This window comes from Oryctolagus cuniculus, chromosome 8 (genome assembly GCF_051225735.1).
Source record: "Oryctolagus cuniculus isolate XC-2025 breed Fujian yellow rabbit chromosome 8, ASM5122573v1, whole genome shotgun sequence".
Taxonomy (NCBI): domain Eukaryota; kingdom Metazoa; phylum Chordata; class Mammalia; order Lagomorpha; family Leporidae; genus Oryctolagus; species Oryctolagus cuniculus.
In genome coordinates this window covers 21,760,225-21,785,151 of record NC_142874.1, presented here as the reverse complement: position 1 = coordinate 21,785,151, position 24,927 = coordinate 21,760,225, and the positions used below count along the sequence as shown (strand labels likewise).

Genomic DNA, 24,927 nt, shown 5'->3' with positions numbered 1-24,927 from the left:
TAATTTACATTTCCCAGGTGATATATGATGTGGAAGGCCTTTTCCAATGCTTATTAGCTGTGTGTTTCCTTTGGTGGAATATCTGTTAGGGTCTTTGGAATATTTTAAAAATTAGTTTGTTTTCTTTTTGAGGAATTTTAAAAGTTGTTTGTAGATTTGGGACAGCAGTCCTTTAACAGTTATGTCTATCACAAATATTTCCCTTCAGTCTGTGGCTTGTCCTTCCATTCTCATGACAGCATCTTTCACAGAGTAGAAGTTTTTAATTTCAAATGAAGTCTACTTTATTCATTTTTAAAAATAGATTGTGCCTTTGCTGTATCTTAAAAGCCATCACCAAATCCAAGATCGTCTAGATTTTTTTCCTATGTTGTCACCTTGGAATGTTACAGTTTTATATTCTACATTTAGGTTTGTGATCCATTTTGAGTTATTATTTGTGAAGGGTATTTAGTTTCTATATATATATATATATATATATATATATATATATATATATATATATTACCATTTGGATGTCTAGTTTTCCAGCATTATTTGTTGAAAAGATTACCTTTCTCCATTGTATTACATTTGTCCATTTTGTCAAATATCACTGGACTGTATTTATGAGATTGTATTCTCTTCCATTGACCTATTTTTCACTCTTTTTCAATACCATAAAGCCTTCATTACTATAGGATAATAGTGAATCTGGATGTTGGAGCGATGCCTGCCTTTTAGCATCTTCCTTACCCTTTAAAATTGCCTGTACTGGATCTACTTCCTCTCCATATAAATTTTAAAATCAGTTTGTTTAGACCACAAAATAACTTGGTAAATTTCAGTTGGAATTGCATTAAAGTAAGAGGTAATGTGGTAAGAACTGATCTGCATTAAAATCCTGACAACAGTTTTGAGTCTTCCTAGTCATGAACATGAAATGTTTCCCCTTATCTAATTCTTTGATATCTTTCATCAAGTTTTATAGTTTTCCTCATGTAGATTTCACACATTTTTTAAATTTTTATCTAAGCATTACATTTTTGGGGTGCGAATGTAATGATTTTAACTTTAGTTTCCATTTGTTCATTGCTGATTTAGGAAAATGATTGGTTTTTATTAACATTGCATGCTGCAACCTTGCTATAATTGCTTATTATGTATGTTCCACGTTCATTTGATGGTTATCTACCTCAAATGTAAAAGATTGCTTAATCAATCTGTGTAGTTCAGCTCAAATGTTAAACATAGCTTCACTTTTTGCCTCCTCTGGAAACACTGTTTGTTCCATTGAAGAAGATCTCAGAAAGTAACCATTAAGGCTAATAGGTATTTTTTACACCAGATGATAATGGTGGAACCACTGAAGAGGACTCAAGGAAAAGCAATGTATATTTAAGGGTGGGGCATTTATGGAGTGTCTAGAAATCACCTGATATGACCTATTAAATATAAGCATGGAATTGGGTGGCAACTCAAGATAATTTCTTTCCCAAGGTAGATATTGAACTCTAAGAGACAGAATCTAAATCTCCTAGTAAACCTCTATCACGCTGCAATAATACTCATCTTAGCTGAAGTTTGCCCAATGACATGTATCCTTGTCCTATGCCAGGATGAGAGGGATCCTCATAGTAATGCTACCATTTTCTGGATAATTTCTCCAATCTGGATCTTGGCTATCTTCATTATAGAGAGTTCATCAGCATGCCGATGTGTTGAATTGTGGTGTTTCTCATCTACAAGTGTGCTTTGATGATGGAATGAGGCTGTCTTTAATTCATAGTAGTATCGCATTCAGGTTTTCTCATTGTGTGGGCTTATGAAAGAATGAGTAAATCTGTATTACCTATGGGTATAGAAAGTACTGGGTAGACTTTATATATGTACAAAAACAGGTAAGTTAGCGTTAGTATTTCCTTAACTCAGATGAAATTCTTAGTTATCCCTATTTAAAGATGGCATAGCTTATTATCATTGGTTGTGGGGTAGTCATATCTGAAAATGAAATTCAACCTTTTTTCAAACTGTGATTAGAAACCATCCTACTAAGCTAGTCAACCAAAGGACAGAAATTGGTATTTTTTTATTTATCTCTTCAGAGAGTTTTTATTTTTCATTTTTGTTGTTTTTCCCCTTAAAAAATTAATATTGTTTTTAATTTTCACAATGAACTGGTAGAAAATAAATACAATTTACTTATGTTAAGTCTCTTCTAATCTATTTTATTTATAAACTAGATTTCTAATTAAAGAATGTGAAGAAATGCATTATTTAGAGTCAGATAATAATTTGTCCTTAATATTGGAGAGGTCCTGGTATAACGCAAAAGTCATTAAAATAAGTCCAACTCAAATGGAGGCCATTTCAAATTATTTTGTGTATAATTTTGAGCCAATTAATAATTTGGAGTGCAATCTTATCTGTAAAGTGAAACATTATGAACACAATATTTGCTTATCTCACATGTAAAAATTAATTGTTAACATTACTAAGGGTTGATGATTAGAATAAATAAGTAAATCAATGACAGATGATATGTTGATTCATTTGGATTGTAATTCTTTTTTTTTTTTTTTTTTTGCAGGAAGAACACAGTTCCCCTCTGTGGCTTTATTGTTTACAAAACACACAACAGGCCTGCCCTGGGGCCTCCAGAGCCAGGCTGCGTGGTGGTCACAGGACCTGCAGGGGACGCTGGGTCCTGGGGCCACGGCGCTTCCGCTCCCGCGCTGGCGGCTGCCCTGGGGTCTCGGTGGAAGAGGCGTGCATGGAGCGGCCCAGCAGCAGCCAGGCCACGGCGTGGAGATGGCGCGGAGACGGCCTTCCCAGCTCAGGCAGCGCCTGACATCTGCCCCAGACCCCGCGGGGGGACGGCAAGCCGCAGTCTGGGCCAAGAGTGTCCAGAGGAGGGGCCCGGGCCCCACAGCAGCCAGGGTCGAGCCCGCGGAGTCCGGAATGAAAGCCTCAGGCGTCCGTCCGAGTGGAGCGAGGCGCACGTGCCAGCGCTGCGAAGGACGCCCTTTCACCTTCGTGTCCGACGGCCCGGGCTTGGAACGGCCACACGGAAACGTGAGCGCTCACGTGGCTCCCGTGGCTGGGCTGTGCCCCCTCGGAGGGGCCGGCAGCCACGGGGCTTTCCTGGCTGGGGCCCTGTGAGGCTTGGGAGGGGCCCGGGCCGGCTCCCGCAGCCGTGTGGGCATGCCCTCCACGCAGAGCCAGGCCCTCCCACACCTGGCCCACCTCCCACTCTTTGCTCTTCCTGGTCGGGCACCACACGCACACTGCGCGGGGGCTCCTGCGGGAAAAGAGAGGTCAGCCAGAGCCCCAGAATCCCGATGCCTGCCATGACCGATGTCCACCAGCAGGGGCAGCGCAGAGCCGCCCTCAGGCCCCGTCCCCAGCTCGGGGCTGCTTCTCTGGGTTTGGCGACGCTCACGCAGGCCCAACCTCGGAGCCCTGGGAGGGGAACAAACCCAACGCAGCCGGCGAGCCCTCAGGCGTTTACCAGATCCGAGTCGGACGCAGCCGGTGCCGGCCCGGCCCTGCCTGCCCCGGGCCTCTCCCTTAGATGAATTCGATCCCTTCGTACTTGACGGTCCCGATCTTGGTCTCCGGCAGGAGGAAGTGGCCGTCCAGCGTGAAAGCCATGACGTAGCTGGCGACTCTGCCCCTGTCCTCCTCGGACTTGAGGGCCACGATGATCTGGTCGTCGGTGTTGGGGAAGAACTTGAAGGACGAGAAGCCGTGCGTGGGGACCACGCGGCCCATGTGGCTGACAGAGATGTCGCTGAAGTCGGGGGCAGCGCTCAGGAGGAGGTTGGTGCCCCTGCGCTCATCGTCCTGCTCTCTGTAGAGCTCGTGGCTGGCCCGGCGGGGCAGGAAGACCCAGCGCTGCAGCGTGTCGCTCCAGCATGCCGAATCGTGGATGAAGTAGCCTGGCGGTCGGATGCCGGCGGCGGCCCGCAGGGCGCTGTAGCTAGACGCCCAGTTCTCGTGGTCCACGCTGCCCTTGTGGCCCACCACCTTCCCCCACTCGGAGTTCCCGTTCACCACCTCCCCGGTGCTGGTGGTCCACTCCTTGCCCAGCCCGCCCTCGTACAGGCGCTTGGATTGTAATTCTTATGTGTTGATTTATGCTTCCCTCAAAAACACCATATTGATAGAGCCCTTGCAAAAGCAATTAGTGAAGATGAGGTCATTTTGAAGTAGGTGGATCCTAACACAGCAGGTCTGGTATTTTTCTAAGAGGGTGATAGAGACATAGACACAAGGAGTTGGCTGTGGGGTAATGGCTATGATATGATAATAGAGAAAGAGACTGGAGTGTTTCATTTGCAGGTTAGGAAGTGTAGAGGGTTGTTAGCATCACAAGTGAAAGGCATGAAAGTATTCTCTGTTGATCTTCTAGATGGAATCAAAGAATTGACACCTTGATTGCATATTTTGACTTCCACAACCATAAGAGAAAGAAATTGCTTTTTTTCCCCTCTTCCATTGCCCCATTTGTGGTACATTGTGGTTGTAATCCTAGCAACTAAAAGTAATTCTCAGTAAATTCTACAAAAGCAGAATGATAGTAATCTTTCAAAAAAAAAAAACATTTGAGCACTCAAATGTCTCTTTTTTTAATACTTAAATCACTTTGCTTTGAAATTTCAAAAGTCATAATCTAACAAAAGTGGTGTATGCATTTATATAATCACTGAATTTCTCTCCTGCCCATGGATACATTTGTCTAATCTGTCTCTAACCTGACAATGTATTAAATATAATAGCTGTATTTGTAGCTTTATTCTTGAAATCAGGGAATGTAGATGTTTTACTTTTGTTATTGTTTTAAAAATTCCTTTAAACCATGTAGGTTAGCAGCATTTTCATATAAAAATAAAAGATTAGAATATTTCACCTAAGCCTTTGAATTTTGATTGAGATTGCACTTAAAAAGTTCATGAAAAAATGTATATTATGAAAATACGCATAGATACACAATTTTTGCAATAATAAGCTTATCTTTTAATTTCATTTTTCATAACCTTTTTGAAGCACTCTCCCATATGGCAGTCCTGCTTAGTGTCTTTCCTAAAAAACAATTATAGAAGGAAAAATGTAAAGCTACATCAGCTCCATGAGCTTTGGCTCCTAGGAATTTCCTGCTTTTCCTAAGCCCATGCAACCTGAGAAGTGTAATACATATATATAAATATAGGAAGACAGAAATAGCTAAATTTTATTGGGACTCAAGGTTTAGTATATCTGCCATGGTAAAAACAGTGTTGCCACTGAAATAACAAGAGTGAGGGCTTAGAGGTGTTGAAAATCCAGTTGGTGGGTAGTTTCTGGATGGAAACTCGCAGCTTTAGCTCCTTGGCTTTGGAAGACATCGTCGTGGTGATGTGTGTGCATGTGTGTGTGTGTGATGTGTCTGTGTATTAAACTTTGTTGCTTCCACACACACTATCTCTCCAGCTGTGAGAGGGTATGTTTACCACCCCTTCTCCACAGTTCCTGATGATACAGTGAAGTATGGACCTGATGAGCCAATCCTTAGATCCCAGTGGCCTTGGGACTATGGAGCAAGCATTTGACAGGAACCACCCATCCCCAATAGCATGCCTGCCACCTACTTCTTGAGATATTTCCATCCTGGAATACATTACTCATTCAGAAACATTGATTAAATAAAAACGATGAAGTGCTTTATTGTCCTACTTTGTACATAAGGGAATTAGTGTTTAGAGGGAACTTGTACAGGCTCAAGAGCAAACATTAGATAGGGCTCAAAGTTAGCTTTCAGATACAAATATTTGACTACCTCAATATTCACATGAGATCTCTGTTTCTGGTCTCAGAATGTATGCATATTTGTGTGTGTATGGTAATGCATGTGTGTAAACATATATGGTGTGTATGTGTTCATGTGCTTGTGATACTAGGAAAGGCACAAAACAGAGCATGATAAAAGAAATCTCAGAGAAATCAAGAAAAGTTGATATATTCAGTCCTTCTGAAATCCAAATTGTAATATCGTCATTTGGTCTTAGCTTGAATATCCAGCCTGGCTTTTATAAACCAATTTCCTACACAACACTGGCAATCAAGTGCTCGGGAATAACGTGCCATGAAACTAAATGGGCACATCTAAACTAAAATGGCACGCATTTTAACATCATTCCACCTCTGCAAGTCTCTCTTCAGAATCAGAGTAAATGAGGTTTCCATAGAACAGAAACCTGCTTGAAAGTGATATGTTAGAATCCTTTTTCCTTTTAAAAGTAAATTTTGCATTGTTTAAATTGCCCTCTGTTGTGTAATGGAAGTAATATCAAGTCACATCCACTCACTACAGAGAGTATTCAGGTTTATTACTCTGGAAGGAAAAGAGAGTTTGCAGCTTAATGCCAGAGATCACATCTACAAACAGTCACCAGGCAAATCACTCCTTTGGAAGTGTGGGGATTACCAGGTTTTCATTACTTGCAGGGTTATCTTGTCAGAATGATAGTTTATCCACACAGTCCTCCCACTGACAGGTAGATAAGTACCATGCGAACCAGAAAGCACAATTAGAAATTGATGATTTTGATTTTTGAACCAATTGTGCATTCTGAGAGTAACTATGGCTATTATGCCAGGGATACCGGCAATATCTTTTGTAGCATATAATGACAAAAGGATATGTTATGAGACTATAAGAAAAACCTGAGATGGGCTGGTGCCATGGCTCAATAGGCTAATCCTCCACCTGCGGTGCCGGCACCCCGGGTTCTAGTCCCAGTCGGGGCGCCAGATTCTGTCCTGGTTGTTCCTCTTCCAGTCCAGCTCTCTGCTGTGGCCCAGGAGTGCAGTGGAGGATGGCCCAAGTGCTTGGGCCCTGCACCTGCATGGGAGACCAAGAGAAGCACCTGGCTCCTGGCTTCGGATCAGCGTGGTGCGCCGGCTGCAGTGGCCACTGTGGGGTGAACCAACAGTAAAAGGAAGACCTTTCTCTCTTTCTCTCACTGTCCACTCTGCCTGTCCAAAAAAAAAAAAAAAAAAAAGTGAGACAAATCCCAGCTTACTCCATTCTTTCCATGTGTATTCATGGGCTCTGTGTGACAAAGCATTTAAGGTTATTCCAAAAACACCAGTGTACTTTTACATAGGACTAATTAAACAAACTTGAGTCCCTATAAAAAGTAGACAACCAAAAAGTGTAAATAGTTACACCTACAACAGTTTTCTAGAGTTCAATAACATAATGAAGCCAACAATCCCACCTAATGGAATGGTCATACCCCTAAATATGAGATACTATATGAGAAAATAGCCATATCTTTAAATGTTGGTTAAATTAGTGCAGCCAAAATGTTAACTGTCTTCAGCTCCCCAAAACTTTTTATTTTGTAGTCATTTCCCTTCATTTCATGTGTAAGAATTCAAGGGGTTTATATTTCTGCTAATAATCTCTTGTTACGATTTCTTGTTTTCCTTGAGTTTTTTTTTTTTTTAATAACACATATCCACTGACCTTGTGATTCATCTATCTCTGCCCTGGACCTACACAAATCCAGATCCAGATCTTTCATATATAATTTTACAGAGCAATGGTCAATGTGGTCAAATGTGCAGAATTTTACTGGAAATCTGGAGTTCATAGTGAAGATTGTGCCACATAAATGCAGCAGAGCACAGGGGATACCAAAACTAACAAAAAAATTGAATATTGAACTTAATTATCCTTAGTTTCTCACTTTCTTGCATTTCATAGTTTAAAAAAAAAAACACTAAGCCATCTATACTTTGTTTTGCAAGCTATATTCACTTATTTAAGGTCCAGCATACACTCAGAAATTACAAGACACAACAAGAAGCAAAGAAATGCTGCCTATATTCAAGAAAGGAAACAAGTCCAAACACTGAGATTATTGGACAAAGACTTTAACTATGGTTTTCTGTTAAATAAAATATGAAAATAATGCAGCAACAGATGGAGAATTTCATTTCAGGTATGGGAATAATAAAATAAACAAATGCGTGCATTGAAATAAAGACATCAGAAATGAAAAATTTATGGGATAAGCTTCTAATTTGAATGTATCAAACAATGTAAATTATTATGAAATAATACAATATATATTATTGTAGTCCCTGAAATGGAGGGACAAAAGAAAATCTCATTCCTGAGAATTTTCCAAAATTGAATTGTCACCAAACCGTAGGCTCTGACAAACTGCAATGAAGATAAATTAACAACAGCAACAACAAAACACCAAGGCCTATAACAAACATTAAAACACTCATGTAGTATAATGAAACTGGCTTTCTTTGGTTATTATACAGGGACTTCAAAACATTTGTGAAAAATGTATTGGAAAGTAAGTTTATTTTGGGGACTGGCCCTGTGACACAGCTGCTTTGCCACTGCCTGTGATGCCAGCATTCTTGTAAGCACCAGTTCCAGTGCTGGCTGTTCCAATTCTGATACAGCTCTCTGAAAATGTGCCTGGAAAAGCAGTAGAAGGTGACCCAAGTGTTTGGGCCTGTACCACTCACCAGGGAGACCTGGATGGGGTTCCTGGTCCTGGCTTCCGCCTGGCCCTGCCCTGACCATTGTTGCCATTTGAAGAGTGAGTCAGCAGATCAAAGATCTCTCTATCACTCTGTGTAACTCTGCTTTACAGATAAATAAATCCTTTTTTTAAAGATAATTTTATTTTGATGCAACATTTCTTTGAAATCCATGCAATTTTTTTATAAAATGCATTGTCCTTTATTTTTCTGAATACCCTTAGTATTTTACTGTTTTGAAAAGTTTACTGTTGACCTTACAATACACCTTGGTTTTCATTCTGTGTCTTCCAAACATCAAATACATGAATTTTGTTTACTAAATCAGAAATAAAATGTTGGTGAACTACAGCCTGTGACCTAAACCTGGTTCCAACCTGTTTGTTATAACTTGTGAGCTTCAAATGGCTTTGGCATTATTAAATAGTTGCAGAAATAAAAAAAAAAAACTATTTTATGCCTCATGACAATTATATGAAATAGGAATTTTTGTGGCTTATGTAGTTTTATTGGGGTCAGCCATGCTTATTCCTCCATGATTGTCTTTGGCTGCTTTGCATCGTGACAGCAGAGAAGCTAAATAATGATGAACAAGAATTTGTGCATATCACACTCTGATTGCTTCATACCACTGCCTGGAAACTCTACAGACCATGGAACACAGCTGTATGTTGGCAGCAATCCTAGCCCTACATATTGCATTTCTTTTTCATTACTAATGCATATCCATACATTTACAAAATAAGAAAATAAGAGTGGACTTCTAATGTTGCTTTTTTAAGGCATAATTGAAGATGGGTTATTTTGTATTGAGTTTTAAAATATTTAAAAATATTTAATGTGTGTAAATTGTAAAGAGACAGGGATCTTCCCTCTGCTGGTTCACTCTCCAAATGCCTGCAATAGATGTGGGACCCAGCTACTTGAACCATCATCTACTGCCGCCCCTCGTGTGACTGAGCAAGAAACTGGTGTTGGGAACCTGGACACTCAAATGTAGGATGCAGGCATTTCATGAAGTGTCTTAGTCATTAGACCAGATGCCTGCTCTTTTATTGAATTTGATAACACATGAGTATGTTTCTTATGCAATGACACTATACCTGTGCTTCAAAGCACAGAGCAGCATCAATAGACATAATTTGAATATGATTTGGCTCCCATAGTTGTGCATATGTTTAAACTCCAAGTCACAAGTGACTGGTACTAAATGAGTAGAAACTTACAGGCCTAATGGAAAGACCTTAGGTCACTGTGGACATGCCTGTGGAAGGTGGTTCTTGTGAGAGGGCTGGTTACAAAAGCAGCAGTGGGCCCAGGCTTGCAACATAATCCTCCTAACACACCAGCTTCGCCACTGCCATCCACCATCCTCACTAGGGGCCAGACACATGGGCGGGCTTGCTTGATCATGGGCCCAAATCTCCAAATCTGTGAGCTAAATAAAACCTTGCCTCAGACGTTTCACCTTGAAATGAAAAGCTGATTACCACAAAGACAAGCCAACGTCATTGCATTCTCCACTCGCAGACAGGCTATGTTTAAAAAAAAAATAGAAAATTTCAAGCAGCATATCTCATCACTGCAGCACTTCTTCACAAAAGTATATTATTAGGATGAGTTACAACCATAATAAGTTTCCAATTGCCTCATGTGTTAGCCAAGCAAGAAAAGCCATTTACCAACGGTAAATTATTTAAATCATGTTAGATTGCAGCAGCCGAAGAAATGTGTTTAGAGAAAGCAAACTTGTTTAATACAATTAATCTTTCAGCCAGAACAGTTACATGAGGAGTTGAGGACATTGGAAGCAGCATCAATAATCAATTTGCCTTATTGCTTACAAGCAAATGAGTTCGAGTGATTTCTCTCTGCTCCTGATGAGTTCACAGAGGTTGCTAACACTCATCAGCTGCTGTTTATTTGATGACTCAATGCTAAGTTTTAAATGACTGAAAAATTAAGTTAGCTCCTAAGAATGTTTATGGAACTGGTGAAGGTGTGGCTATTTTCTTGAAAAGTTGAGAAAGCAGTAACTAGTACAACCTGAAATGCAATTTCCTTGTACAACTGATATAAATTTATATATATATGTATATACTTGTTTAAAGATTTATTTTATTTATTTGAAACATAGAGTTACAGAGAGAGAGAAAGACAGAGAGAGAGACAGAGGGAGAGAGAGAGGTCTTCCATCCGCTGGCAATGGCCACAGCTGAGCTGATCAGAAGCTAGTAGCCAGGAGCCTCTTCTGGGTCTCCCATGCAGGTGCAGAGGCCCAAGGGGTTGGGTCATCTTCTACTGCTTTCCCAGGCAATAGCAGAGAGCTGAGTTGGAAGAGGAGCAGCCAGGACTCCAACCAGTGCCCACATGGGATGCCAGCACTGCAGGCTGGGCCTTTAACTGCTATACCACAACGCCAGTCCCTGGGCATGTCATTTCAAACAAACTTTTACCATCTATTTTTCTTCTAAATACAAACTCAAAACAATACTCATTCAAATGTAATGCCTGCTGCACCTTAATGATTTACAGGTTTTGTTTAATGTAACCCCTGTTTGATATTCTCCTATCTCTTTTTAGATATGCAACTTTTCTTTCTTGATGTGGTAAACAGTTTTATAGCAAAACAGATTTAATGTACAAATTAGGATATGCATAAAAACTGGAGCATGAAAACTGGTGTCTTCTGTAGTCAGAATCTACAGTCAAAGGGATTTTACCATTAAAGTAAATAAATCTGTCTTTCCCTATGGGTCCACAGTAAGGAAACTTTCTTTTAAATATTCTTATAGTTAATGGTTAAGATAATATGGTTCCTAATTATTTATGTCTTTCTGTGCCTATGTTTAAATATGTCTCCATGACGTACTTAGGCACAGGGAGAATAATGGACAATAATCGGCATCCTTTAATTTATATTGCTTGACAAAGATCCATATGCCTCTTATTAGTATTTTATTATGGATAAAGAGGAGGGAAGTTTGTGTCTCAGACTTTCTTCTTCAGTATTTTCTTGAAGCAAAGTAAAACTGTATTTGTACGTTTGTTTCCCTCACACTTAGAATCCTATTTGTTTGGGGGAATCATAGAGAATCCTGTTTTTTGGGGGAATCAAGTTGCTGCTTCGCTGGACTTGGTAGTCCTCAAAGTGAACAGATGCTCACACTGCCAAATGTCTCTAACTAAGTGCATTTATGTCTGTCCCATATATAGAAATCCTCTTCTTAATATGAGCCAGACTGGGCTGAAGGCTTATATATAACTGATTAATTGGTTTTCCATTCCTCTCTTCTCCAACGGGACTTCCCAATCTCACCTTTCTGTTTTGATACTAGCTCTCTCTTACCTGCAGCAGGACTGAAACCCATTTTCTCTCTGCTCCAACAGCAGAATTTCTTCAAGTATATTTCTTCTAACTCTTAGGTTCTTTTAAAAACCCTTTTATAGGTAATACGTAATCCAGTGTTCAGACTTCTGACATTAACAGTAATTCACAGCATGGTAGAGGAATTTACTGTCAAATGTTAAGGTACCTCCAGCAAACACTCAGCTTTATATAGAAATAAAGAGCACTGTTCTTGGGTTCTAGACCAGAAACTAATGGCTGACTTCAAAGTGCTCCTATGTTTTGTGTGTATGAGACACACGTGGTGTGTCTATTTAACTGTAAATACCCTTAAATCATATGCAGCAGGCATCACAAGACTTTTCTGTAAAAACTACCTGGTAGAGGCCAGCGCTGTGGTGTAGCGAGTAAAGCCACCACCTGCAGTGCCGGAATCCTACATGGGCGCGAGTACAAGTCCCGGCTGCTCCACTTCCAATTCAGCTCTCTGCTATGGCCTGGGAAAGCAGTGGAAGATGGCCCAAGTCCTTGGGCTCCTGCACCAACGTGGGAGACCTGAAAGAAGCTCCTGGCTCCTGGCTTTGGATCGGCACAGCTCCAGCTGTTGTGGCCATCTGGGGAGTGAACCAGCAGATGGAAGACCTCTCTCTCTGCCTCTCCTCTCTCTGTGTAAATCTGACTTTCAAATAAATAAATAAATCTTTAAAAAACCAAGTGATGGATATTCCAGCTTTGTGAGCCATATAATCTCTGTTATAACTATTCAACTATGCCATGATAGCAAGAAATCAATCATAGATAATGCTGTCTTGAAAAAGCTTTACTGGCCGGCGCCGTGGCTCACTAATCTAATCATCCACCTTGCAGCACTGGCACACCGGGTTCTAGTCCCGGTCGGGGCACCAGATTCTGTCCCAGTTGCCCCTCTTCCAGGCCAGCTCTCTGCTGTGGCCAGGGAGTGCAGTGGAGGATGGCCCAAGTACTTGGGCCCTGCACCCCATGGGAGACCAGGATAAGTACCTGGCTCCTGCCATCAGATCAGCGCGGTGAGCTGGCTGCGGCGGCCATTGGAGGGTGAACCAATGGCAAAAGGAAGACCTTTCTCTCTATCTCTCTCTCACTGTCCACTCTGCCTGTCAAAAAAAAAAAGCTTTATTTACAAGAGCACATGACATATAAGACTCGTCCCTCTGCCAGTAGCTGGCCAACCCTAGGATGGAGTTTTTATTGAGAAATGATTATCCAGACATGAAATAGGAGAATTTTTCATCTAGCTAACTCTCATGGCCTGTTTTAAGATCAAGGCCCGTGTGTGTGTGTGTGTGTGTGTGTGTGTAGATAAAATTAATAGCACTGATTAAAGCTGTTCTCTCTTTTTGTCACTCTTCTTATCTTCCTGGGCAGTGTGATGGTTGGTTTTAGCTGTCAACTTGACTGGATTAGGAACACCTAGTGAGCTTTCAAAGCATCTTTTCTGGGTGTATCTGTTTCCAAAACCTGAAGCACGTGGTGTTCTTGTTGCGAGGGAAATGGTCCCAGCATGCAGGAAAGATAAGCTTTAAAACAACAACTACAAAACCCCCAGACTCACAGCCACTGAAATCAGGAAGTAACCCCCTCTTCTGCATGTATGAACTTTGTTTCCACATCCTTTTTTTGTACTTTTATACCACTCTGCAGTTGTACTCATATGTATGAAATGGATTTAATCAATTAAATAATCATGTCGTAAACTTTGTGAAGGTGGATTTCATTCCCTTGCCATTTCCTATTTTCCCCAGCACTTTTTTAGAGCCGAATAGTCATAAATGCTTGCTAATTAATGGCTGAGTACAAACCATCACATCCCTGTCTTTAGTAGTGGAGTAAATACACAATTCTGTTTCTGGTCTTTCTGTTCACCAGAACAAAGATATGTGATCAGACACCCCTGGAGACACTATTCAATTTAAACTGAGACCACTACTTTCTTTTGTGATTCGGAGTGGGGTGAAACAGGTCAGAATATTAATGTTGTTTTTATACTTACTCCATTGTTCTCACAGCTCTTCTTTAGAACTTTACTGTCATGAATTAGTCTCTCCTTTCTGTTTTTTATAATTTGAAAGAATAAGCTGAGCGAAAACACATGCCAGACGCAGAAGCTTATTGATTATGTGTATTTGAAATGTCCTTAAAACATGGAGCTTGGACTTGGCACTTATTCCATGAACAGAACTACACAGTTTGCATTTTGATCTGGTTGTTATTGCACCTTCAGTTAGGGAATTACAGTCTTGAGATTGGTATCTTAAGGAATCTTTCAAAAGACCTTTAATAACTGGCTGTCTTCCCTCCCTCCAACCTGTGCAACGTTCCTTTATTCATAGAGTTTTCAAAAAATTATTTATTTGAGATAGGTGGATGGAGGGAGGGAGAGACAGAGAGTGAGAGAGTGAGAGAGCGAGAACATGAACACTCCCATCAGCAGGTTCACTTCCCAAATGCCCACAACAGTCTCCTACCCAGGATACAAGCTGGGATCCTGGAACTCAATACAGATCTCCCATACAGGTGGTAGAAACGCAACTGCTTACATCATAGCCCGCTTCTTCCCAGGGTCTGCATTAGCAGGAAGGCAGAGCTAGGAGCTAATGCCACAACTCAAATCCATGCTCTGATCTAAGACATGAGAATTTCACATAACATCTTAATTTCCCACAAATTCCCACTTATGTAATATTTCTATACTGGAATAATTTCAGACTAACTCATTTCTGGGGTTGGTAAAATATTCATATGCCTAGAAAAATGTCCTTATAAACATGCCAATGCAAATTTTTCAACAATGTCTCCAAAGTACTTCACAAAGCCTGCTTCAGAGTTTATCCAGATTCAAGGTGTTTTCATAAAGTTCTTGGAGAATATGGACAATGCATGGACTTCAAAAATGTTTGCACCAAAATAAACTTATATTTTCCTCTGTTTTCCACAAAATTTTTGAAGTACTCTTGAAGCCAATTTGGAGAGATCGCTTAATCTGCCTTTTTTTTCTTTCAAACTTTTATTTAATGAATATAAATTTCCAAAGTACAGCTAATGGATTACAATGGCTTCCCCCCCACAACGTCCCTCTCACCCGCATCTGCTCTTAATATGAACTTCTCTCATGTTTTAATGAAATATTCAAATTCTCTCTCAGTATATTTTTTGGGCTTAAATGACACAAATCAAGCACCTGAAAAAGAATAGCTTAGTTCCACTGGCATTCGTGGGTGGTGATTACTTTGAGTGATTTTTATGTGCCAAACACCAGGCAGAACATAAAGCAGAACAAGGTCACCTAGGACCATCGCCTTGGAAAGGTCATCAGGCACGGGGGAGCTGGAAGGACTGAGAGCCGCCAGTTTCAGCAGGCCCACTTTGATGCTTCAGTGCTCTGGAACTTAATTTTTGAATAATTCAGTGATGCTTTCCTACTTCTTGTATTAAATCACTTAGTGCCTGAAATTTAAGTAGTTCAAGGTTGAATGGCCTAAAGGAAAACTAAAACCTGCCTACAGAGTTACTTTTGTTCAAGATCATGAAAGGATCATGACACTGATGATAAGAACAACAGTGGCCCACCAGCAAGCATTGCTGACACTGTCTGGCACTGTTCTAATTGCTAAAGCATTTAATTAACTCTACATTTTCTATGAATATGAGAGGAGGGAATTCATCTAGAAATAAGTCTATAATTTGCTCGGTTCCCATTATATCCCAAATATAATATTGCAGTATTTGGCATTGAGGCTTAAATAAATAAAAAGACCAGAGGTACTCACTTATTAAAAATTTATGGCCTGATTATAAGACCTGCTTTTTACATGTTTGAATAAAAGAGAGACAATGGAGAGTACTAGAGTCTACATAAAGCCTTTGGCATCTACATGAATGTGCTAATGGGCTCTTTCAGGATTGTTTGAGATTCCTCTTTGCTTGTGGAGTGTAAACAAAATAAAGCTGAAAGATAAACTTAAATCTGATTGTTCCAGGACTGCCTTTTATTTTAATTCTAAATAGAAAAAAGCCATTTAATCAACAATAAGTATTTTCAGCTTGGATTCTATTTCAATGTTGATACTACTTAGCTTTCTCCCTCCTTCCGTTCTAGCAGTCAGAACTGTGACCAGCCCAGGTTTTTCACTGGAGAAGTCATCCTAGGGGTGGTGCTGGTGTGGGGAGGCCACATAGGGGAGGCCACGTGGAGGAGACATGGCCACTTAGGGGAGGCCACGCGAGGGAGATGCAGCCACCTAGGGGAGACCATGTCAGGAAGACGCAGCCAGGTAGGGGGGACCACGTGGGGGAGACACGGCCACTTAGGGGAGGCCACATGGGGGAGATGCAGCCACAAAGGGGAGACCACATGGGGGAGATGCAGCCACGTAGGGGAGACCATGTCAGGAAGACACAGCCAGGTAGGGGGGGACCACGTGGGGGAGACACGGCCATGTAGGGGAGGCCACGTGGGGGAGACACGGCCATGTAGGGGAGGCCACGTGGGGGAGAGGCAGCCACGAAGGGGAGACCACGTGGGGGAGATGCAGCCTCTCCAGGGGCAGGCCAAGTACAACGCACTACGGGTTAGTTCTACATACCCTCGGCTCGGGAAGCAGGCCACCTGCCTCCACGGCTGGCCGATCCCAGCATCTGGCTCCGCCGGCCTCAGCCTTCCGTCTGCAGTTATTTATAAACAGGAAAGGACCGGCCTTCCAGATAGGGACCCTCAGCCACCGTGGCACCTTCCAGAGCTCGACAAGCTGATCACTCAAAATGCGGCCTCAGGCTTTCCTCCTCTCCTGGGGTCCCGGGGGGCTCCCGTCCTTTTGCCGAGCACGGGTCCGCCATGCAGTTCTGACTCCCCTCTCTCATCCTCACTTTTGGAGCCCACCGGGACCCAGCAGTGCCTCTCCGCCCTCCCATCAGTTCTCCGTCCCTGCTGCAGTGGCCTGGCTGGGATGATGGACAAGGAGAACTGGGGGAGTAGAAAACGGGCATGGCAATCTCATGGCAGCACGGAGCCCCGGGCTGCCATCTCTCAGATCCAGTCCACCGACACGCTCATCCACTTTAACCACGGCGCACTGACACGCCCTGCTCAGACTGTAGCGCCCCCTGGAGGCTACGGCTCCATCCACCCTCTGCAATTCTCTCTTCCCTTCTCTTTACCTATCAGCATCCTGCTGACCCTCGGGGATGATCTCATCCGTTCATTCACAAATACTGTTGAGTGTCATCCGTCCCAGGCATTGTGTGGGACCTGAGACGGACAGGGCAAGCAGATGGACAGGTCCCTTGTCGCCACAGCCTCCTGGCTCAGAGAGGAAGAGACAGCACTACCTTCTCCCCAAAGCCCTCTCCCGGCCCCCACATTCCCCACCCACTTAGATCTGATTTCCTATTTTTTTTCATTGTTTCCCTCCAGCATCTGCTGCCTGAGTTTCTCAGTTAGTCCTTGGCTGACGCTGACTATCTTGTCTAATATTTCTCTTCCCAGTATGGTCTGTGAGCTCCCCTTCAAGGGAAGAACTGTGCCTCCTGCATCAGTGCGTTGCCCACAGCTTCTCGTGCCAGACACACAGTAGGTCCTCAAACACTCCTGGGATGAGCTTTCTTCCACCCAGTGATAGGCTGGCTTAGTTAGAGATGCTGGGCTCTCTGGCCCCAGATTTTGCACAAAGGCACTACTTGGGCAACTGTGTCCAGGCGTTCTCTTGTCCTCTGAGCTATTTAACACCCCCCTCTCGGTCCCTTGAGATCTGATACCAATAGTTCCTGAGCCGCATTTGTTCAGAAGGCTTAGTGAGCTGGCTACTGTCTGGACAGCATGAGGCATGATGCAGAAGAAGCCGACTACACGGCAATTACCCCCTTTTGATGATCAAATCAGGAATTCAGAGTTTAACATGGTCTAGGCATGCAGCTGGACCAGACGGCATTTAGACGGTTTCTGTTCCCCCACCATCCGTGCTGGGAACTGGCAGGGGCGGAGGGGCTGAGACTGAGGATGGCGTGGAGGGGAGGTGCGTGGAGAGCTGAGGTCACACAGACGCCACCAGGGGAAAAAACCGGCAGCCTGTCTGCGCCCTCCTGTATAAATCAAGAGCTCCTCAGCGCGGCTGGAAAACTGCACGCTCTCTGCTTCATTTTCCAACCTAGAAGCCCCGGGGGAGGCGACAGAGGCTGCTTCTGTGGAGCAGGGGTGAGCCCTGCCCCTGGCTGGAGGCCAGCCTGCAGCCAGGCTGCAGCCGGAGGCTCCTGCAGCCGGTCCCTCTGACCCCGAAGCTCCCCCAGTCCTGGCTGGGATGTGGAAACCACACGCCAGGCAAACCCTAGGCCCGGCCAGACCAACTGCCAGACAGCCTGCTGGTGGATCTGGTGGTTCTCTTCATAGCAACATCACCATGGTAACGGGATGATGACTCATGACATTTCTCCACTGCAGGGTGGCAAGCTCCAGCTGACCAAGGCTGACCATTGCATCACCTCCTTCCTCTGCTGGCCTGGGGGAGGGCTCAGTGCAATTAAATGCATCCAATGAATGAATGAATGACCAGGGCCTGAAATGTATCCAGGGAATGAATGAGTGACCAGGGCCTGAGCAGTGGCCTCAGGGGGATGAAGCAGGGAGATTCCTGGCACTGACCACCCAGCATGGCAGAGGACACAAAGGAACCACTCGGGGCCATGGCAGAGTCAGGCTGGACACTGCCAGCCCCGCCCCATGGTGTCACCAGACTGCCCTACAGATCGGACCCGCCCAATCAGGGTAGGGCTTTTGCTGGCCCAACTCCAGCCCCTACTTCCTCTGCATGGCGGTTTCTCCCTGGCCTCTCCTGAACTGTCCCTTCTCTTCTCCAAACTGCCACCCAATGGACTGACCGATGCACACTCTTCCGAGCTAAGTACACACCATTCATTGATCGATTTCCTCCAAAGCCAATCAGAATGCTGCTGACTCCTCCATGTGATAATCTCATCTCATCTCAAAAGCAACCAGCGAGCTCTGCTCAGACGGCTGCGTGTGTAGCACCCAGGCCAGGAACCAGGCTCCCAGGCTGGCCCGGAGGAGCGTAACTTCAAATAATCTTGTTCTGCCCTCTGCACAGACACCCCTTTGCTCTCCAGATGCTGCAACCTACTTTCATTTGGGAAAATAGATCACCTCAGTGCCTCTTCTCTGGTGGGCTGGCCAGCCGGTGAGCCCTGGCCACAGGTAGAGGGCTCCCAGGGAATGGAAGCACCCAGGGCATGGCCCGAACTGCCCACTACTGTCCAGCTCTCCCACAATCACCTGGGGAAAGGGGTCCATATTTGGGCACGGAGCACCCACCACCTCCTTAGTATACAGAGAGGAACATGGAGCTCTTTTCTCTGCCAAGCCACCGCTGAGGGCAACCTGCGCATCTACCCCCCGGTGGGGCAGCAGGTGGGGATAAGGGATCCAGCTCCCATGCTGAGAAGTGCTCAGAGTTCCAGGAAGTCTCTCTTGAGACCCTTCCCTTTCCGGCTCCACCCCCTGGAGCCCCCAGAGAGGTGGACAGATAGGGCTACTGCTGGCAGGGCAATGTTGAAAAACACTTGGCAGTGACTGCAACCAATAAAAGTCTGGCGTCGTGGAATTTTAAACATTTGCAACAGACTCAGTGCCTGTGTTTAAGTCGAGGGAGGCTGTCCTGGGTGAAGCAGGCATGCCCACAAGACGAGGGAAGCGGTGGGGTGAGAGTGCCTCTCTGAGCCACCCAGACAAGAATGGAGATTTTCACGCCCGCGTTGGCCAGAGCTGCTCTCTCTGGCCCCCGGCCAAGGATTCCACCCCAGTCTCATCTATTTCTGGCCGCACAGCAGCAGGAATGGTCAGGGCACAGGGAGGTGGCGAGAAGGTAGGCACACAAAGCTGAACATTTTTCAGCCTCTAAAAAGAAACCTTTGTTGGCATAATTTGTTGTGACCAATCGGGGTTCCCGCAGTCCAGCGCTGGCTGTGGCTGGAATCTCATTCTGACCAGGCTCTTCCTGAGGAGGCTGAAGGTAGAATTTCAAACACTTTGAAATGTGCCCAGACAGCCAGCCCCCTGGACTGGATCAGCAGGCAAAGGCCAAACGGATCTCGACCACAAGAGGCACATCTCGTCTGGACAGACAGAAGGGGACCCAGAAGTGCACAACCTGCTTAACCACCACGGGGAAACTGACCAAGGCAAACAGGCTCCAACCCCTCGCCTCCTATCTGGATTGCCACAGGGATAACACAATATACAAAAGAACAAGAACCAGTGCAGGGAGTGGTCTCAGGTTCAAATCTGCCTCCTGCAGTCAGAAGAGGACCTGGGAGGAAGTGTAAAGTACCCAGTACGTGCCTGGTTCACCACTCACGCTGACTGCGTCGTAGCTATGACAGTCAGCAATCACCTGGGCGAAACACAAAAGAGGTCTCACACAAGTGACTGCTCTTAAGCGGCCATGGGGTGACAGGATCTCACCACCCCACACAGTCTCAGACACACTGGGCTCAGAACTGGCCATCCCTAGTCACACGGGCCTGAGTTTCCACGCCACGTTGAGGGGGATGCTAAAGTCCTCACCAAGCAGGCAGGGGAGCGCAGAAGCCAGGAACAAGGTGCGGAAAGGCATGCAAACTGGGCGGGGAGTCCTCTCCCTGGGGGGTCCAGGGCCGGGGCTCCTGGAGGAGGGGTGCAGAGGCTTGGTCCAGCCCAGACCCCGAGGTAGGCAGGCAGGCAGGCAGGCACTCCGACAACGGGTGGGAGCTGATGGAGATGCACAAACCAGTCTAAGTGATGATCCAACAAAGGGGCCAGGGAGGCACGTCCTGAGCTTGGTGTCTGAGCTGCAAAGCTGGCCTTGTGCCCCGGGCAGGGCTCACGTGTCACCGCAGCACTCACCATGGCTTTGGACGCCTTTGTATCTCCAGAAGTGGCCCCGCCAAGCACTCAGCCAAGCAAATCCACTCTTCAGGTCTTTGCTCATCACACGACAGCCAAACTCAGAAGGCCCAGCAAGAGCAGGCGCAGCTGGCACAGAGGCCACGGTCACATCCTCAGCGTGTCTGGAAACGTCTGGCTATGGGAGGGGGCGGGGAGGGTGGAGCAAGAGCGTGGCTCCGAAATTTGTTAAGCGTGCAAGATCTGGGATTCTGCTGTCCCTTACAGCCCAGGCTCCCACCCAGAAGCCCCGTGAGCAAAAGCAGCAGGCGCCAGCTGCCACATCACCAATGCTGGCCTGGCTCGGCTGCACCCTGCCAGCTGGACTTGGGTCACCATCAACATGACGGCATCTACACAGCAGTGACATCTGCAGAGACCCACACGTTGTTGCTCATCCGGGGAGGCAGGCTTTCCCAGCTGCTGTTGGAGTTGATCCGTGTCACCGGCACGAGTCTCACGTCACTTCTGAGCGGCAGGATGCCTCCGCAGCACACACAGCTCCCACCTGCCCCCCCCGCCCGAGCTCTGGCCACCCTGACCTGTGCGCAGGTGAGCCTACCTGCCTCACATGCCCTACCTCTGCACTTCCCATTTCCTGTTCTTACACCACACATGCACCTCGGAAACACACCTTGTTTGAGAACAGACTCGCATGCATATGCAAGAAAGCTCAAGGAATCTACTACAGACCATTAGAACTGAGAAGGAGTGTTACAGGATACAAGACCGATGCACAACAGTGAACTGTGTTTCTATATGCCTTCAGTGAAGAACCCTAAAAATGAAGTTAAAAAAGCAATCCAATTTACAGTAGCAGCAAAAATGGGGAACAACATGTAGGGGTAAAGTTAATAAAATAAATGGAAAATGCAAGCTCTGAAAACTAGAAGACATTGCTTAAATAAACAGAGCATAAGACTTAACCCAATCCCTATCTGAATCCCAGCCTGTTTCTTTGAGGAAATTGACAAGCTGAGTGATTCTACCTCGCATGTGGAATTGCAAGGGATCCAAAACAGCCAAGACAAAAAGTAAGAGGATTCGTACGTCCTGGTCTCAGCATGCACTGCGAATCAAGACCATATGGATCGGACATCAGGAGAAACACAGAGCTCAGTGGAGCAGAGCTGGGAGTCCAGAAATAAACCCTCGCGTCCAAGGTCAGTTGATGCGGATGAGGACGCCAACACTGGCCAGTGGGGGAAAGAATGTTCTTTGAAGGAACAGAGCTGGAATAACTGAGCAGGCACATGCAAAAGAATGAGGCTGCACCCTGGCCCTATACCATTTACATGGATTAATCCAAAACGACCAAGGACCTCAGTGTGAAAGCTAAAACTAAAGAGAGCACAGGGGCAGATCTTCATGGTCTTGGCTCTGGCGAGGATTTCTTAGATAAGACGCCACAAGCACAGGCAACAAAGGAAAAACATGCAAGTTGGACCTTATGCAAATTAAAAACTTGTGTGTATGGAAGATAGCGTCAAGGAGTGGGCGCTCGGCACAGCAGCGCGATGCTGCCTGGAAGGTGAACGTTCTGTGTCAGAGTCCCGGTCTGCTCTGGGTTCTGGCTGTCTGCTAGTAAGCACCCTGGGAGGCAGGGGTGATGCTTCAAGTACCCGGGTCCCTGCCACTCGTTTGAGGACCTGGACTGAGTTCTGGGCTCCTGGCTCTGGCCTTGCCCGGCCTTGGCTATCGTGCACTTTTGGGGAGTGAACGGAAGATCTCTGTGTCTGTCTGTGTCTCTGCCTTTCAAATAAAGAGAAATAAATTTAAAAAGACATTTTCCTTTTTTAAAAAGATACTACTGAGATGCCTCACGAACCAAGGCAGCACTGATGGGGGTGACTTAGTGTGCTTAGTCTACCACGTTATCATCTTCTGTTGGCGTGTCTAGCTCCCTCCCGGGACCGTGAATCCCCAGGAGAGAGGGCATCTGTATCTTTGCATTGCTGGATCCCCTATGACCAGCACAGAATAGATGCTGAGTAAATGTGAGTCAAACTGGAGACGAAAAAAAAAAAATAAACACACTCTCATGAAAGAAAAACAATAAGCCACGGAATGGAAGAAAACATTTGTTATCTGTGTACCTGATAAGGATCCAGTACCCAAAATACATAGAAATGCTGGCAATTCAATAATAAAAATAGCCAAGTAAAAAACAGACACTCCTGCAGGGAAAATACACCACTGGATAGCAAGCACACAAAAAGCCACTCAGTATCAGTAATCACTAGACAGATGAAAATGAAAACGACCACGAGACAGCATTTCATACCAGGAGGATACACGACAGAAGATGATGGTTCAAATACTTGGACCCCCATCACCCATGTGGGAGACCCAGTTGGAGATCTTGGCTCCCAGCTTTGGCCTGGTCCAGTCCTGGCTGTTGGGGACATTTGAGGAGTGAATCAATGGACAAAAGAGCTCTCTCCGTCTCTCTCTCTCCCTTTCAATTTAATTAACTTTAAAAAAATGTATTTGTTTATTTGAAAGTCAGAGTTAATACAGAGAGAAGGAGAGGCAGAGGGAGAGAAAGAGAGAGAGAGGTCTTCCAACCACTGGTTCACTCGCCAATTGGTTGGAGCTGCACCTGTCCGAAACCAGGAGCCAGAAGCTTCTTCCGGGTCTCCCACAGGAGTGCAGGGGCCCAAAGACCTGGGCCATCTTCTACTGCTTTACCAGACCACAGCAGAGAGCTGGATTGGAAGTGGAGCAGCTGGGAGTTGAACTGGGGCCCATATGGGATGGCAGCTCTGCAGGCGTTACGCCACAGCACTGGCCCCCAATTAATTAACTTTTTTTTTAATTTTATCATAAAGTTTAATGATGGTTCAGAAAAAACTCAATGGATAACTTTCTTTGAAAAAATATATCAACTCTGTATAGACTACAGTTATGGGAGGGGTGGTAAGTTAAATTACCCTATTTTCTAATCTGAAAATGACAAAAAGTCCCATTTCCAGTCTGATTATAAAGATACATGTGCCCAAAATGGCTGAGAATAAATACAACAAGAAAGGCAAAAGCTGTAAAGCTAACGGCATGCAACAGGCTCTAAGAGAAAAATCTCAGAAATACCCAAAGTGGCAACAAGGAACATTTGGCTGGAATATGAAGTTCTCTCAGTCATCCTTGTCTTTCGCTCCATGTTTAAGGATGCGTGTGAACCCAATGTAATTGAAGTTCCCCTTTTTGTCAATGGGAGCTTCTCTGTAGAGCTCGTCCACCTCCTCGTCTGTAAATCGGTCTCCCATAGTTGTCAGCAGCTCTCTCAGGTAGTCCTCCTGAATGGTGCCAGTTGCTTTTTCATCAAAGCAAGCAAAAGCATTTCTGATGACATCTTCTGGATCTGTGCCATTCAACTTCTCACCAAACACGGTGAGAAACATGGTGAAATTGATGGGGCCTGGAGCCTCACTCATCATGGCGTCCAGATACTCATCAGTGAAGCAAGCATATCGTGCAAATCCTCCTTGTCAATGAAACCGTCTCGGTTCTGATCAATCATGTTGAAGGCCTCTTTGAACTCCTGAATCTGTGACTGGTCAAACATGGCAAACACATTGGACGTGGCGCGCTGAGGGCGCTTCTTGGTGGTCTTGGTCTTTGCCCTTTTGCTCGACATGGTGGTGGTTAAGTCCCTACACACGCATGAGAACCAGAGAGCCTCGGGGAAGCGTTCGCTGCGGCCACCACCACCTTGCCACACCCAATTAATTAACTTTTAAAACCCTACTTATGTAGCACTTGAGCTTAGCCGTATTTATTTATTAAGCATCTGTCACATGATAAGCACTGTATTAGGCACTGAGACCAAGATAAATCTGAGCAGGTCCTGCCCTTAAGGAGTTTATAGGATCCTTCCGGACGTACTAAGAGACAGCAGCACGCTAACGTACTAAGAGACAGCGTCCACAGACAGAAGTGGGAAGGCAGTGAATCCAGCTGGGCACGAGGATCAGGGAAAGCTGTAGGTGGCTGACACTCTGAGCATGTTTTGAAGGGAAGCAGGAGTTTGATAGGCTTGGATGGGGGCAGGGGCTGGGGGGGGCACCATTCCAGGCAGCAG

General features: G+C 45.1%; 2 pseudogenes across 1 annotated transcript; both read right to left on the bottom strand.

Annotated features, from left to right (window-relative positions):
* Window positions 1-3,128: 3,128 nt before the first annotated feature.
* On the bottom strand, window positions 3,129-20,892 carry LOC138843349 (soluble calcium-activated nucleotidase 1 pseudogene; annotated as a pseudogene).
* Window positions 20,893-23,653: 2,761 nt separating this feature from the next.
* Window positions 23,654-24,566, bottom strand: LOC149124904 (myosin regulatory light chain 12B pseudogene; annotated as a pseudogene). Its single transcript, XR_016211633.1, has one exon. The product of XR_016211633.1 is annotated as a myosin regulatory light chain 12B pseudogene (transcript).
* Between the last annotated feature and the right edge of the window lie 361 nt (window positions 24,567-24,927).